At 45.2% G+C, this 16,874-nt stretch overlaps 1 protein-coding gene across 2 annotated transcripts in view; it reads left to right on the top strand.

Annotated features, from left to right (window-relative positions):
- Positions 1–16,874, top strand: part of LOC109904914 (collagen alpha-1(IV) chain-like) — an 81,446-nt gene that overhangs the window by 24,573 nt on the left and 39,999 nt on the right. Inside the window, exon 1 of one of the 2 annotated variants that reach the window (XM_031799778.1) lies at positions 891–914. The exons of the other annotated variant lie outside the window; for it this stretch is intronic. The gene's annotated coding sequence lies outside the window, so the exon portion shown is untranslated. Of the gene's footprint in view, positions 1–890; positions 915–16,874 lie in introns of those variants that run through there. 2 annotated transcript variants of the gene reach the window in all.

The following is a 16,874-nucleotide window of genomic DNA, read 5'->3' as shown; positions in this document are numbered from 1 at the left end:
GCCACACTAGCACACGCCAGAGGCTTAGACCCATATCAGCTGTTTTTGGGTGGGGTGAGTTGTGTGTGTGTTTCTGTCTGTGTGTCTGTGTGTCTGTGTGTTGCAGGACAGCCCCCTCCCAGAGCAGGATGATAGCATTGGCATCCTGTAATTTGCTGACAGCTTAACCTTTGAACCTGACAAGCTTGGGGCATTTTGTAATCATTGGGACAAGGACAGGGTGAAACACACGCACATGTACACACACACACACACACACACACACACACACACCACACACACACACACACACACACACACACACACACACACACATGATAATGAAGGGTTAATCAAGATGAACAATGTCATTAGAGATCTTTAAATCCTTTCTAATGATAAGGAAAGGTCGGAGGTCGCATGTCAGATGAAAACTTACCTCAGAGAGCGAGGTCAGGTGACCTACAGAAACCCTGGAGGGATGACATATGTTCTGGGAGTAGCGATGAGTTCTGGAATTTTTCTACTGTTCAACTTTTGCCCCATCTGCAAGACTTATTGATCCATTCTTTAGTCTAGAATAGATCAATGAGTACTGCATATACATTTTACAGTAGTTTGCATCTTTGTGCATACAGTATCTGGGTATGTGTGTGTGTGTGTATGTGTGTGTGTGTGTGTGTGTGTGTTTGTATTCATGTTGAGTGTGCGGATCAGAATGTGCTTGGTGATGGTGGTGACAGCACGCGTTTTGGAATTATAATTGTAACACTTTCAATGATATTCAATGAATTGTAATGGGTTTGTTTAATGGACTATGGGATTTTGTCTCTCTCTCTGTGTTGAGTGTGTTATTTAGGGTAATGTTCTGAAGTGGTCCCTACTAGCTGCAGTTCTGTCATCTGGAAAACATATGAGAATCACTCAAAGCCAAGGTTTGTGTATTCACACACACACGCTGATGGATATGTTGTGTTTCAGTGACTCTGAGCATGCCAGAAGGCCTGAGAATTTCTCTAAAGGAATTTTCCCATTTTCTCTTTAGGGAATTGGGGGTAATTTGAGAATTCCAGGATTTGTGTCAGACAATAGTGTGTGTGTGTGTGTGTGTGTGTGTGTGTGTGTGTGTGTGTGTGTGTGTGTGTGTGTGTGTGTGTGTGTGTGTGTGTTTCTACAGCATATTTGGCTTGTACAGTAATGGTTCCTACAGTAAAAGGCTCCTGGTTTATCTCCCATGTCCAGTGACAGTCTCCATGTCAAGGCCATATGTTAGTCTCCTGTCCACAGCTCTCCTATGATGTTTAACAATGGAAACAGGATCATTTTGTATTTTATCTTTAGGGAATTGGGGGTAATTAGGGTAACCTCTCTGGGATACGCGGGACGGTAGCATCCCACTTGGCCAAAAGCCAGGGAAAATGCAGCGTGGCAAATTCAAATAAAATACTATAAAATCAAACTTTCATTAAATCACACATGTAAGATACTAAATTAAAGCTACACTCCTTGTGAATCCAGCCAACATGTCAGATTTTAAAAAGGCTTTTCGGCAAAAGCATAAGATGCTATTTTCTGAGCACCTCAGTAAACAAAGAGAGAAAAGCATATTTCAACTCTGCAGGCACGACACAAAACGCAGAAATAAAATATAAATCATGCCTTACCTTTGACGAGCTTCTTTTGTTGGCACTCCTATATGTCCCATAAACATCACAAATGGTCCTTTTGTTGATTAATTCCATCCATATACATCCAAAATGTCTCAGAAGTTACCTGTAAACTTTGCCAAAACATTTCAAACTACTTTAGGTATTTTTAAATGTAAATAATCGATCAAATTGAAGACCGGATGATCTGTGTTCAATACAGGAAGACAACAAACTCAAGCATGCTTTCTGGTCTTCCGCAACTGCCAAACAGTACACATGACGTGACACTTGTTCAAGATGGCCATACTTCTTCATTACACAAAGGAATAACCTCAACCAATTTCTAAAGACTGGTTACATCCAGTGGAAGCGGTAGGAACTAAAAACAAGTCCCTTAGAAATCTGGATTCCCAATGAAAGGTAATTGAATAGACAGTGACCTCAAAAAAAAAAATTCTGAATGGTTTGTCCTTGGGATTTTGCCTGCTACATAAGTTCTGTTGTACTCACAGACATGATTCAAACAGTTTTAGAAACTTCAGAGTGTTGTCTATCCAAATCTAATAATATGCATATCTTATATTCTGGGGATGAGTAGCAGGAAGTTGAATTTGGGCTATTTATCCAAAGTGAAAATGCTGCCCCGTATCCCGAAGAAGTTTTAACAACGGAAACAGGATTATTTGGTATATTATCTTTAGGGATTCGGGGGTAATTGGGGTTTAACAATGGAAAAAGGATCATTTTGTATATTATCTTTAGGGATTCGGGGGTAATTGGGGTTTAACAATGGAAAAAGGATCATTTTGTATATTATCTTTAGGGATTCGGGGGTAATTGGGGTTTAACAATGGAAACAGGATAATTTTGTATTTTATCTTTAGGGAATCGGCGGCAATTGGGTTTTAACAATGGAAACAGGATCATTTTGAATTTTATCTTTAGGGAATTGGGGGTAATTGGGCTTTAACAATGGAAACAGGTTCATTTTGTGTTTATCATTAGGGAATTGGGGGTAATTGGGGTTTAATAATGGAAACAGGATCATTTGTGTTTATCATTAGGGAATCGGGGGTAATTGGGGTTTAATAATGGAAACAGGATCATTTTGTGTTTATCATTAGGGAATCGGGGGGTAATTGGGGTTTAATAATGGAAACAGGATCATTTTGTGTTTATCATTAGAGAATCGGGGGTAATTGGGGTTTAATAATGGAAACAGGATCATTTTGTGTTTATCATTAGGGAATCTGGGGTAATTGGGGTTTAATAATGGAAACAGGATAATTTTGTATGAGACTATCTTCACATGTAGTTTTGCCAGCAGGTCATTATGAGTATGTCTTCAGTCTTATATTTCTTTCTGGTTATTATACATAGGACCAGGAGTGTATTCATACCATGTGACCTGACCAGGGGAAACTCAGGGCCCTAGTTACAGATGTAGGATCTTCATTTGAGCCAGTTTGCTACAGCAGGAAAATGATCCTGCAGGAACAGGAAATGTGAATGATTATGTTGATTATAATTATAATTGTAGGGGTTGATATAGGGAAAATCAAGTCTAAAATTTCAAAGTGGAAATCTCAAATACACGACAAGATTCCTGTTGCTGCAGGATTATTATCCTGCTGTAACAAACTGGCTCAAATGAAGATCCTACATCTGTACCAGGTTGTACCTGGTTGTACCTGGTTGTACCTGGTTGTACCTGGTTATACCTGGTTGTACCTGGTTGTACCTGGTTGTACCTGGTTATACCTGGTTATACCTGGTTGTACCTAGTTGTACCTGGTTGTACCTGGTTATACCTGGTTGTACCTGGTTGTACCTGGTTATACCTGGTTGTACCTGGTTATACCTGGTTGTACCTGGTTATACCTGGTTGTACCTGGTTGTACCTGGTTATACCTGGTTATACCAGGTTGTACCTAGTTGTACCTGGTTGTACCTGGTTGTACCTGGTTGTACCTGGTTATAACAGGTTGTACCTGGTTGTACCTGGTTATACCTGGTTGTACCTGGTTATACCTGGTTATACCTGGTTGTACCTAGTTGTACCTGGTTGTACCTGGTTGTACCTGGTTATACCTGGTTGTACCTGGTTATACCTGGTTGTACCTGGTTGTACCTGGTTATACCTGGTTGTACTTGGTTATACCTGGTTGTACCTGGTTATACCTGGTTGTACCTGGTTATACCTGGCTGTACCTGGTTATACCTGGTTATACCTGGTTGTACCTAGTTGTACCTGGTTGTACCTGGTTATACCTGGTTGTACCTGGTTGTACCTGGTTATACCTGGTTGTACCTGGTTGTACCTGGTTGTACCTGGTTGTTGTTCAGGGCCATGTACGACACCAGTTGTGTGTGAGAGTGTGTCCTATTTTCAGAAAATAAAAGTCCCCCTGTGGCAAGGTTTTTCAATGCGAACCATCTGAAATATGTGTGTGTGTGTGTGTGTGTGTGTCTGTGCTGTGTGTGTATGTCTGTGTGTGATACAGAGGCATCTGGTCCAGGTTATAAGAACAGTCAATATTTCTGCTGTGTAAATGAAAACCTTCTGCCCCGAGCCCAACAGACATGTTTTACATTTAAATGGCCTCACCAAGTCAGGGCTAAAGGAACCTTTAACTAAAGGAAACATGAGACCAATTGGTAGGTTTCTATGCGCTGTATAGGTACTGTACATATGCGTGTACTGTGTGTGTGTGTTTGTGTAAAGTCACTACGGGAAACAGAGATAACAGTACACTAGTCCAGTATATGTTCCCCATGTCTTTATTCAACAGAGAAATGGAACTCTTTCCTGCAGTCAAATGACCTAGATTTTTCACAATTTCATTATTAATAAATCACATCTTTTTTTTTACACCGAAAATATCTGTGTTTTTATGTCAAAATGTTTTGTTATATTTCAGTCTTCTATGATGTATATAAACTGTAATATTGTGATACAAACTGAAAATATAATACATTTCAACTCTATATCTGACATGGTACAGGTGTCTTCTTCTTTTTAAGCCCATAGCCATGTGTGTGAGGTATATACTTTAGTTTCAAAGAAGATTTGTTTAAGACTACCAAGGAACACTCTGTGTGACCCTGATTTAGCTTGGTGCAGTAGAAGGTTGTTGAACACTAATGTACGTATTTAATCCTGGTCACAATTGTACTTCGCCATGTGCTGTGTGACTGCTGTGTGACTGCTGTGTGACTGCTGTGTGACTGCTGTGTGGCTGCCGTGTGACTGCTGTGTGACTGCTGTGTGACTGCTGTGTGACTGCTGTGCATACTTTTCTGTGTATTGACATTGGTAGGGAGAAGCCAGCCTCAGCCAAGCACACGAGCATGACACAAATGGTACGGCACGGCATGGAACCACACACACACACACACACACACACACACACACACACACACTGTTTACAGAACTGGTAGTACCAGCCAGTATCCTCGTCATCCAAGTAAGGCAGTGAGATCCTTCTGCGCTCGTCTCCTCTCCTCTCCTCTCCTCTCCTCTCCTCTCCTCTCCTCTCCTCTCCTCTCCTCTCCTCTCCTCTCCTCTCCTCTCCTCTCCTCTCCTCTCCTCTCCTCTCCTCTCCTCTCCTCTCCTCTCCTCTCCTCTCCTCTCCTCTCCTCTCCTCTCCTCTCCTCTCCTCTCCTCTCCTTCCTCATCTTCTCTCCTCTTCTCTTTTTCTTGCCCAACTCCAGAGAAGGCTAGGAATGTCTTGCTGCATAGCTCACCCCAGCACAGCCAGTCAGAGTTGGTAGAGGAGACATACTTGTCCAATTGTCACCTCCTCCCAGGCTGGCTGTCTACAGTTGGTGGTTGTGGTTACTGATAGTGTGGTCAGAGCAGCTCATGGATGGGTCCCAGCTGTGGTCATGTGAATGATGGAGGTTGTGGTCCTATTACAAGTATATGATACCATTGTCCATACATCAACCACAATGTAGAGAAAATTAGGAAACCGTGACCACATAAGTTAGAGTTCCTGATGTTCTTCCTGGATTTTACTGTACTGAAAGAATGCTAAAACTGCCGTATATCATAATGAATGGCAGTCCACAGTGTTTGGATTGCAGGACACGTTTTTCTATCCACACAATGGCATGTCCTGTAGCCCACTGAAGGGTTTTGGATTCTCAGAATGTGATTTTTTTATTGGAGGGTTCTGTCAGAATAAAGCATTGTTGTCCAGAGGCGTGGGGGGAGTCAGAATGCTTGGAGCTGGTGGCCTTAACAACCCCTCTCTGCTCTGAAGGCATTATGTCTAGTACACACACACACATACGCACACACACACACACGCACACACACACACACACACTTCCATACCCACTCTATACCCACTCCTTCTTAGATCTTGCTGCTATCCCAAATGCCTGAGTCACCTGTGTGTAGGGTGTGTAGTGTGTATGCAAATGTGTGTTTATATATGTGTTGTTAGTTGAATGCTGTCGACCATGTGTGACCGGGTCTGCAACACACAGACAAAGCAACGGTCATTCTCCTTAATGATTACTGAGCTCAAACTGGCCAGTCTAATGAGGCTTGGTGCAGGGCGAGGACTTTATGGCTTTTATGGAGTAAAAACAACCCACATTGTCCATATGGAAGCCATGACCTGCGGTTTAGCGTCGTGACTAACTCTATATGGGCCGGCTGCCATTGGTTAGGCCAGGAGGAGAGCCCCTGCTAGTGGTTTAGCTCCGTGACTAACTCTTTATGGGCCGGCTGCCATTGGTTAGGCCAGGAGGAGAGCCCCTGCTAGTGGTTTAGCTCCGTGACTAACTCTTTATGGGCCTGCTGCCATTGGTTAGGCCAGGAGGAGAGCCCCTGCTAGTGGTTTAGCTCCGTGACTAACTCTTTATGGGCCGGCTGCCATTGGTTAGGCCAGGAGGAGAGCCCCTGCTAGTGGTTTAGCTCCGTGACTAACTCTTTATGGGCCGGCTGCCATTGGTTAGGCCAGGAGGAGAGCCCCTGCTAGTGGTTTAGCTCCGTGACTAACTCTTTATGGGCCGGCTGCCATTGGTTAGGCCAGGAGGAGAGCCCCTGCTAGTGGTTTAGCTCCGTGACTAACTCTTTATGGGCCGGCTGCCATTGGTTAGGCCAGGAGGAGAGCCCCTGCTTGTGCTAATTTGACTATAATGGAGCGGGATGGTATTAGGACTTGATGGTGACTATAATTGAGCCACTGACTGGAAACACTTTGCCTGTGTTGAGTATGAGGCGTATGGTAATGGGATATCTAGGAGCCAGTTATGGCAGGGCTATTATTAGGCTAGTTGCCACAGCACCTCATGTGGTGGATTGTAATAGTCTGTTACGCATGGGATTTCAACAGATCAGATGTGGTTTAGATTACTGGATGATTTACCATGGTACAGCTTGGTGAATGACCGGGATCACATGTGCAACAGACAAGGGTCAAATCCTTTCTTATCTCATTCCTTTCCTATCTTCTATTTCCTTGTTCTCACTGATCTGAAAACACTTGATGGGTGATATCACTATGGAGACTTACTCTCTCCAGCCCCACCCAGTGAGGTTCTTTATTGGGCAAAAGTCCTCCAAGGAACCTTAAGAGCTGAGGAAGAACCATTTAGTAATCTTTATTTGTTTCAGAGCACATTAGCTCAACCGTCCCGAGGGTGGGACACCGATCTGTAGAGATCCTTAAGAGGTTTAATTTATTTCACCTACCCAGTCTCCTTACAGATCAAACCAATGAGAAAACTATTCACCCGAGAGCAACCAGGCATTTGGGAATGGGACCAGGGAGGAGGGTAGAGGCAACTTCATGATTATAATGTTGTGCAACGGTTATCATCTGAGTTGTAGGAAATGGATCCAGACCACATCAGAGGTCATTATGGCTAATTAGAACACATCTCTCTGTGTGCCAAATACTTACAGCACCGTACAGACAGATCAAATAAACCTGAGAGTTGTGCAACTTTACCGTAACTCATATTCCTCTGTTTAAAGGGTCATAAGCTGATCAGGCTGATATGGTGAAGATCACATCATCCATACAATGGATACACAAAACCCCCTGGGTCTGGAGAGAGTTGAGATGGAAGTAATCTCCCTGGTTTTCCCCTCAGCAAAATCCATATCTGTGGGGAAGGAAGAAGGGAAGACCCCCTCCCATCCTCTCCTCTCCCTCCTCATCTCTCCCATCCTCTCCTCTCCCTCCTCATCTCTCCCTCCTCTCCTCTCCTCTCCCTCCTCATCTCTCCCTCCTCTCCTCTCCCTCCTCATCTCTCCCATCCTCTCCTCTCCATCCTCATCTCTCCCTCCTCTCCTCTCCCTCCTCATCTCTCCCATCCTCTCCTCTCCCTCCTCTCCTCTCCCTCCTCATCTCTCCCTCCTCTCCTCTCCCTCCTCTCCTCTCCCTCTCCCTCCTCTCCTCCTCTCCTCTCCTCTCCTCTCCCTCCTCTCCTCTCCCTCCTCATCTCTCCCTCCTCTCCTCTCCCTTCTCATCTCTCCCTCCTCTCCTCTCCTCTCCTCTCCTCTCCTCTCCTCTCCTCTCCTCTCCTCTCCTCTCCTCTCCTCTCCTCTCCTCTCCTCTCCCTCCTCTCCTCTCCCTCCTCATCTCTCCCTCCTCATCTCTCCCTCCTCTCCTCTCTCTCCTCATCTCTCCTCCTCTCCTCTCCCTCCTCATCTCTCCCTCCCTCCTCTCCTCTCCTCTCCTCTCCTCTCCTCTCCTCTCCTCTCCTCTCCTCTCCTCTCCTCTCCTCTCCTCTCCTCTCCTCTCCTCTCCTCTCCTCTCCCTCCTCATCTCTCCCTCCTCTCCTCTCCCTTCTCATCTCTCCTCTCCTCTCCTCTCCTCTCCTCTCCTCTCCTCTCCTCTCCTCTCCTCTCCTCTCCTCTCCTCTCCTCTCCTCTCCTCTCCTCTCCCTCCTCTCCTCTCCCTCCCTCATCTCTCCCTCCTCTCCTCTCCCTCCTCATCTCTCCCTCCTCTCCTCTCCCTCCTCCTCCATTGTTCAGGAGTTAGCGGGAGAGAGAGGGAGAACGTTAACGTCGGTGCCCTTCACCTGTAGGATACCATATTCTGAGACTGACCAGACACACACACACACACACAGAGCAGGAAGACTTTTGTTTAGCTTCTGAAAACGTCAAAAACAACAAACAGTCTTCTTCTTCCACATTGTGGCAGGCTGGTAGGAGAAGTTGCGATAATACCCAGAGCCCTTCCACTTCACTTCAGCTGAGGAGCTGAGGAGCTGAGGAGCTGAGGAGAGCCATGTTGATGTACTCTATGTAAAGGGGTGGACAGAGTTAAGAAACACATGTATCTTCAAGCCAGACCTGAAACACTATTTTGACTGACTGCCATTGTATCTCATCCAATACGCTAAGCAATGGTCTGACTGTCTGTACAGCAGAGTCACAATCACGGTGTGTGTGTGTGTGTGTGCGCGTGTGTGTGTACGTGTGTGTGTGTACGTGTGTGTGTACGTGTGTGTGTGTGTGTGCGCGTGTGTGTGTGTGTGTACATGTGTGTGTGTGTGTGTGTGTACGTGTGTGTGTGTGCGTGTGTGTGTACGTGTGTACGTGTGTGTGTGTGTACATGTGTGTACATGTGTGTACATGTGTGTGTGTGTGTGTGTGTGTGTGTACGTGTGTGTGTACGTGTGTACGTGTGTGTGCACATGCATATCAGTCTATTGCAGCAACACTTGAGGGAGAGAGGTCTTGGAATGAGGGAACATCCTGCCACACTCCAGGCATAAGGTGAAGTCAGCCACTGAGTGGTTTTGGGTACACTGGGGGTTTGTGGGGCGCGACAGTCAGTGGTTGACAGCTATGATGTGAATGTTGGGGTGTTCCACACTAGAGTGGCTGCTAGCTCCAAAGGTTGTTACAGGACATTAGACAGACGTTAGCCTGACCTGTGGGTTGGATATGCAGGTGTTGACCATGGCTCACACACACCTATTCAAACAGGGTTAAGATGAAGTCGTAAACATTGAACAGACATTTCAGGAAAGTGACAGAAGGCGAGTTTGCCTGGTGACATCACTCAGCGATAAATCGGTTATTAGACCAATGACAAAGAGAGTTCCAAACCTCTGCCAATAACAGCTAGTTTTAAGTGTTGTGTGTACTGTATGTAGTTTTGTATGTACTGAATATCTAACAGGTGGGACCTTTCAAAGTTAGCATTTTCAATCGCTTGTTACAGCACCACCATCTGGCCAATCAGTGTAATTTTGTAAATTGCTTGATCTCTATGGCAAGATGCATCATTCACACACGTTTCGGCAAGTTTTGGCATCTCATGTGACGAATGTAGAAATGTACGAAAATACAATATTACCAACGGACGTAGATCCATAGTCCTCTCCCTGATTTCATTGTGGGGGACAACCTTTACAGTAAGGTACTTAATTGTAACCCAGAACTGATTTGATATTTATTAAAACTCCTGCATTGGGCATGTTTCTGCCCCCATATGGTCATTGAGTTTTACGGTACCCCCAGTTTACAGCTCAGCTCTACAGGACAATGCAGTGACTTAGTGACTTGAGACATTAAAAGTGATACCAGCCAAAATGGTCTCTCCCACACACAGTGAGGAAAAAGTCATTCTGCCTTTTCATTACAAAAGCACCATGGAAACTAAGCATTTTGATTAGACTCTTTTCAAAGCGTAGATGTTTTGACCAGATCTGTGTCTGATCACAGCTTGTTCCACTGCTTGTCTGTAACAGGAAGAAGGAGAACAGAGGGTAGCTGTTTCATACAGATGCTATGTAAATCGCAGATTAACACGGAAATCCCCTCAGAATGTCACAGTGAGAGGAACCCTGTTTGTCTTAGCCTTAGGACTTCAGGGAAAGTCCTGGTCCTCTCCTGGTCAGGACAGGACAGGGCTCTCTCCCCTCTCTCTCTCTCTCTCTCTCTGTCTCTCTCTGTCTCTCTCTCATTTTAAGCTAACATGGGCTAATTGACTGACTATCAGTGACTGACATAACAAGAGAAAAACTGCTGATGCAGAACCACATTTTGAAATTGCACCTTGTGTATTCTACTATTCTAACTATCAACAGTAAGTTGAGACCCCTGATTGATTGATCCGAAGGCCTGGTTTATATGGACGTGAGAACCCTCCACTCTCTCCCCCAGCCCTCTAATATAGCATAAACATTACTCACCAGCCCCTCTCCACTCTCTTCTCTTATTTCCCATCTCCTCTCCTCAGTATACAGAGTTTATGAGAATAGAATTTCGTTCTGAGTAGTGACATTAGACAAACCAGCTATGACGTTAGAAGACAACAATTGGAAAGTGTTGAACGGTGCTAAACTCTTGGGATTAAGCCAAATGTCCAAGTGGTCGAATCCCCCAACATGAATCCACACAAAGCTTGTAGATATTCCTACCTCTGGTCCTATCACAGTTCCTTCCTACTACACTCTGGTCCTATCACAGTTCCTTCCTACTACACTCTGGTCCTATCACAGTTCCTTCCTACTACACTCTGGTCCTATCACAGTTCCTTCCTACTACACTCTGGTCCTATCACAGTTCCTTCCTACTACACTCTGGTCCTATCACAGTTCCTTCCTACTCTACTCTGGTCCTATCACAGTTCCTTCCTACTACACTCTGGTCCTATCACAGTTCCTTCCTACTACACTCTGGTCCTATCACAGTTCCTTCCTACTCTACTCTGGTCCTATCACAGTTCCTTCCTACTCTACTCTGGTCCTATCACAGTTCCTTCCTACTACACTCTGGTCCTATCACAGTTCCTTCCTACTACACTCTGGTCCTATCACAGTTCCTTCCTACTACACTCTGGTCCTATCACAGTTCCTTCCTACTCTACTCTGGTCCTATCACAGTTCCTTCCTACTACACTCTGGTCCTATCACAGTTCCTTCCTACTACACTCTGGTCCTATCACAGTTCCTTCCTACTACACTCTGGTCCTATCACAGTTCCTTCCTACTCTACTCTGGTCCTATCACAGTTCCTTCCTACTACACTCTGGTCCTATCACAGTTCCTTCCTACTACACTCTGGTCCTATCACAGTTCCTTCCTACTACACTCTGGTCCTATCACAGTTCCTTCCTACTCTACTCTGGTCCTATCACAGTTCCTTCCTACTACACTCTGGTCCTATCACAGTTCCTTCCTACTACACTCTGGTCCTATCACAGTTCCTTCCTACTACACTCTGGTCCTATCACAGTTCCTTCCTTCTCTACTCTGGTCCTATCACAGTTCCTTCCTACTACACTCTGGTCCTATCACAGTTGCTTCCTACTACACTCTGGTCCTATCACAGTTCCTTCCTACTCTACTCTGGTCCTATCACAGTTCCTTCCTACTACACTCTGGTCCTATCACAGTTCCTTCCTACTACACTCTGGTCCTATCACAGTTCCTTCCTACTCTACTCTGGTCCTATCACAGTTCCTTCCTACTACACTCTGGTCCTATCACAGTTACTTCCTACTCTACTCTGGTCCTATCACAGTTCCTTCCTACTACACTCTGGTCCTATCACAGTTCCTTCCTACTCTACTCTGGTCCTATCACAGTTCCTTCCTACTACACTCTGGTCCTATCACAGTTCCTTCCTACTCTACTCTGGTCCTATCACAGTTCCTTCCTACTACACTCTGGTCCTATCACAGTTCCTTCCTACTACACTCTGGTCCTATCACAGTTCCTTCCTACTACACTCTGGTCCTATCACAGTTCCTTCCTACTACACTCTGGTGCTATCACAGTTCCTTCCTACTCTACTCTGGTCCTATCACAGTTCCTTCCTACTACACTCTGGTCCTATCACAGTTCCTTCCTACTCTACTCTGGTCCTATCACAGTTCCTTCCTACTACACTCTGGTCCTATCACAGTTCCTTCCTACTACACTCTGGTCCTATCACAGTTCCTTCCTACTACACTCTGGTCCTATCACAGTTCCTTCCTACTCTACTCTGGTCCTATCACAGTTCCTTCCTACTACACTCTGGTCCTATCACAGTTCCTTCCTACTCTACTCTGGTCCTATCACAGTTCCTTCCTACTCTACTCTGTCCTATCACAGTTCCTTCCTACTACACTCTGGTCTATCACAGTTCCTTCCTACTCTACTCTGGTCCTATCACAGTTCCGTCCTACTACACTCTGGTCCTATCACAGTTCCTTCCTACTACACTCTGGTCCTATCACAGTTCCTTCCTACTCTACTCTGGTCCTATCACAGTTCCTTCCTACTACACTCTGGTCCTATCACAGTTCCTTCCTACTCTACTCTGGTCCTATCACAGTTCCGTCCTTCTATACTCTGGTCCTATCACAGTTCCTTCCTACTCTACTCTGGTCCTATCACAGTTCCTTCCTACTATACTCTGGTCCTATCACAGTTCCTTCCTACTCTACTCTGGTCCTATCACAGTTCCTTCCTACTCTACTCTGGTCCTATCACAGTTCCTTCCTACTCTACTCTGGTCCTATCACAGTTCCTTCCTATGATACTCTGGTCCTATCACAGTTCCTTCCTACTATACTCTGGTCCTATCACAGTTCCTTCCTACTCTACTCTGGTCCTATCACAGTTCCTTCCTACTATACTCTGGTCCTATCACAGTTCCTTCCTACTATACTCTGGTCCTATCACAGTTCCTTCCTACTATACTGACTCTCTCTCTCTCTCTCTCTCTGCTGACACTTGGAGATTCTATCTGTCTGTTTCTAAACAAACAACAAACAATTGGAGCCCATTGGCCCTGTCCAGCATAGACCATGGATTAAACACTCACAAACACACACTCACGTCCACAGTGACGCACTCATACATACACACAGAAACAAATACACACACACACGCAATATGCTACAGGCATGCACATAAAAACTTTCATATATACATAGATAACATTTAGAACTGCACAGGTTTGACAGACAGATACACAAGCATAAACATGATAGACAGTCACATGTTCACAGACCTGTGTGGTTTCTGTTGAGGTGTTTATTTGAACCTCTCCAGACCTGGGAGTCATTGTGTTCTGTATACCTAGAAACCCATTACACTCCTCTCAACATCCTGGAACCTCTCCTCTACTCTCCTCAGAAACAGTTTATTTTCTCTTGAAGTCTGCTCGGTATCTGTTGGATTGTCTGTTCAGTGTTTGAGTATGCATGCAACCACTAGTTCCGGGAAAATGGCATCACTTCAGCCAAGTCAAGACTCTACCTATCCTTTAACATTCATTTCATTCCTAATATCCACCTTTCTCATCATGTTAACACTCATTTCATCCATGCACGCCTGTTGACCTCATGACTAAACCATTCCAGACACACACAGAGAGATGGTTTATACATTCTACTGCTTTCTGTTAGTCACAATTATTATTATTTTTTTAAATTATTTTTAATTTTTATTTTACTAGGCAAGTCAGTTAAGAACAAATTCTTATTTTCAATGACGGCCTAGGAACAGTGGGTTAACTGCCTGTTCAGGGGCAGAACGACAGATTTGTACCTTGTCAGCTCGGGGGTTTGAACTTGCAACCTTCCGGTATAGGTCAATAGTCCCCATTGACCTATACACCTGGGAATCGAGGCGATAACACCGTCTTAAGATCCCTTTTCACGTAGGACCAGATACTGAATCAGCCCCAGCTCTCTCTACAGCAGCACAGGCCATTAACTAGAAGTCTGTTTTATGTGGATGTCAGTTTAGTCTGCCTGCCATCTCACCCATCTGGTGTTTGGGTTTAGAGAGATGTGTAACGGACTAAGAAGGCATAACAAAAACGGGATGAAAGACACTCCACTTCCTATGATCTCCTGTCAGATAGCATGTTGTGGTAGGAGAGCTGTAACAGACATCACAGAATGGCAGTGTGAGAACATAACAGGATGGAACGGACAGACATGAACAAGCACTCTTGCGCGCACACACATTCACACACATACACACACACACATTCACACACATACACACCTGTGGAGACATTCTCTCGTCATGCGTGTCAGAGTGTGTTCTGGATTAGAGGGACGGGACGTCAGTAGTTTGAAGAGCCTGCTGGAATGTCTGATCAGAGGAAGATGGAGAGGTTTTGTCTAACAGGAGGATGGAGGGAAAGCGATAGAGTGGGAGAAAGAGAAAGAGAGTGGGAGGCAGAGAAAGAGAGTGGGAGAAAAAGAAAGAGAGTGGGAGGCAGGGAGAAAAGGAGAAACAGAGTGAGAACAACAGGTGGAAGAATGATTGATCACTGACTAGTTGCATCTGTGTCAGACTAAATGCAATTTCAGTATCTGGTTTCATCCTAAAGTCTGTCCCTACAGCATCTAATAACCATGGTGATAGGTATAAATACTGGTGCAGTAGAAAGGTTCTGTGCATCAGAAGCCCTACTGTTATGAGCTATAGTGGATGTTGTCATTACGAGTAACACATGTACGCAGTTAGTTCATTACAGTCTCTCTTTCTCTCGCTTAGCTCTCTCTCTCTCCTAGCTTTCTCTCTCTCTCTCTTAGCTCTCTCTCTCTTAGCTCTCTCTCTCTTAACTCTCTCTCTCTTAGCTCTCTCTCTTAGCTCTCTCTCTCTCTTAGCTCTCTCTCTCTCTTAGCTCTCTCTCTTAGCTCTCTCTCTCTTAGCTCTCTCTCTCTTAACTCTCTCTCTCTTAGCTCTCTCTCTTAACTCTCTCTCTCTTAGCTCTCTCTCTTAGCTCTCTCTCTCTTAGCTCTCTCTCTTATCTCTCTCTCTCTCTCTTAGCTCTCTCTCACTCTTAGCTCTCTCTCTCTCTATCTCTCTCTCTCTCTTAGCTCTCTCTCTTAGCTCTCTCTCTCTTAGCTCTCGCTCTCTCTTAGCTCTCTCTGTCTATCTCTCTTAGCTCTCTCTCTATCTCTCTTAGCTCTCTCTCTATCTCTCTTAGCTCTCTCTCTCTATCTCTCTTAGCTCTCTCTCTCTCTCTCTCTCTCTCTTAGCTCTCTCTCTCTTAGCTCTCTCTCTTAGCTCTCTCTCTCTTAGCTCTCTCTCTAAGCTCTCTCTCTCTCTCTTAGCTCTCTCTCTTAGCTCTCTCTCTCTCTCTTAGCTCTCTCTCTTAGCTATCTCTCTCTCTTAGCTCTCTCTCTCAGCTCTCTCTCTCTCTCTCTCTTAGCTCTCTCTCTTAGCTCTCTCTCTCTCTCTCTTAGCTCCCTCTCTCTCTCTTAGCTCTCTCTCTCTCACTCTCTTAGCTCTCTCTCTCTCTCTCTCTCTCTCTATTGGCTCTCTCTCTAACCATCTCTCTCTCTCAATTCAATCCAATTCAAGGGGCTTTATTACCATGGGATATATATGTTAACATTGCCAAAGCAAGTGAAATAGATAATAAACAAAAGTGAAATAAACAATAAAATAATAAATAATAAATCATCAACATTACACTCACAAAAAATTTTCTCGTGGCAACAGACCACAAATGGTATTTCACCCAGTAGATATGGGAGTTTATAAAAATTGTGGATCTGTGTAATCTGAGGGAAATATGTGTATCTAATATGGTCATACATTTGGTAGGAGGTTAGGAAGTGCAGCTTAGTTTCCAACTCATTTTGTGGGCAGTGCTCTCTCTCTCTCTCTCTCTCTCTCTCTCTCTCTCTCTCTCTCTCTCTCTCTCTCTCTCTCTCTCTCTCTCTCTGTTATGATCTGATCTAAAGCAGGTGCTCACTCTACCTCCAGTACATTAGCAGGACATCTAGTGAAATCTCTATAAAAACATGAGAGAGAGGGATGTGGAGAGAAAGATGGAGAAAGAAGGAGTGGGAGAAAGAGAGAGAGAGGGAGAGTGATTTTATGGGAGAGGAGAGGAAGAGTACAGGCCAGGTCCCAGGCTTTAGTCCCTGGGAGAGGAGAGGAAGAGTACAGGCCAGGCCCCAGGCTCTAGTCCCTGGGAGAGGAGAGGAAGAGTACAGGCCAGGTCCCAGGCTCTAGTCCCTGGGAGAGGAGAGGAAGAGTACAGGCCAGGTCCCTGGGAGAGGAGAGTAGGGGAGGAAGAGGGAAAGAGGGAGAGAAGGGAGAGAGGAAGGAAAGGTGGGAGGGAGGGGAATGAAGGGGAGAGGAGGGAAGGGAAGGGGAGGGGAGGGAGAGGAGTGAATGGGAGAAGAGGGGGGAGAGGAGGGAGAAAAGGGAAGGGGAGGGGAGGGGAGGGGAGGGAGAAAAGGGAAGGGGAGGGGAGGGGAGGGGAGGGAGAAGAGGGAAGGGGAGGGAGAAGAGGGA

Source organism: Oncorhynchus kisutch, linkage group LG2 (genome assembly GCF_002021735.2).
Source record: "Oncorhynchus kisutch isolate 150728-3 linkage group LG2, Okis_V2, whole genome shotgun sequence".
NCBI lineage: Eukaryota > Metazoa > Chordata > Actinopteri > Salmoniformes > Salmonidae > Oncorhynchus > Oncorhynchus kisutch.
The sequence above is the reverse complement of the archived record's forward strand: the minus strand, read 5'-3'. Positions and strand labels throughout refer to the sequence as shown.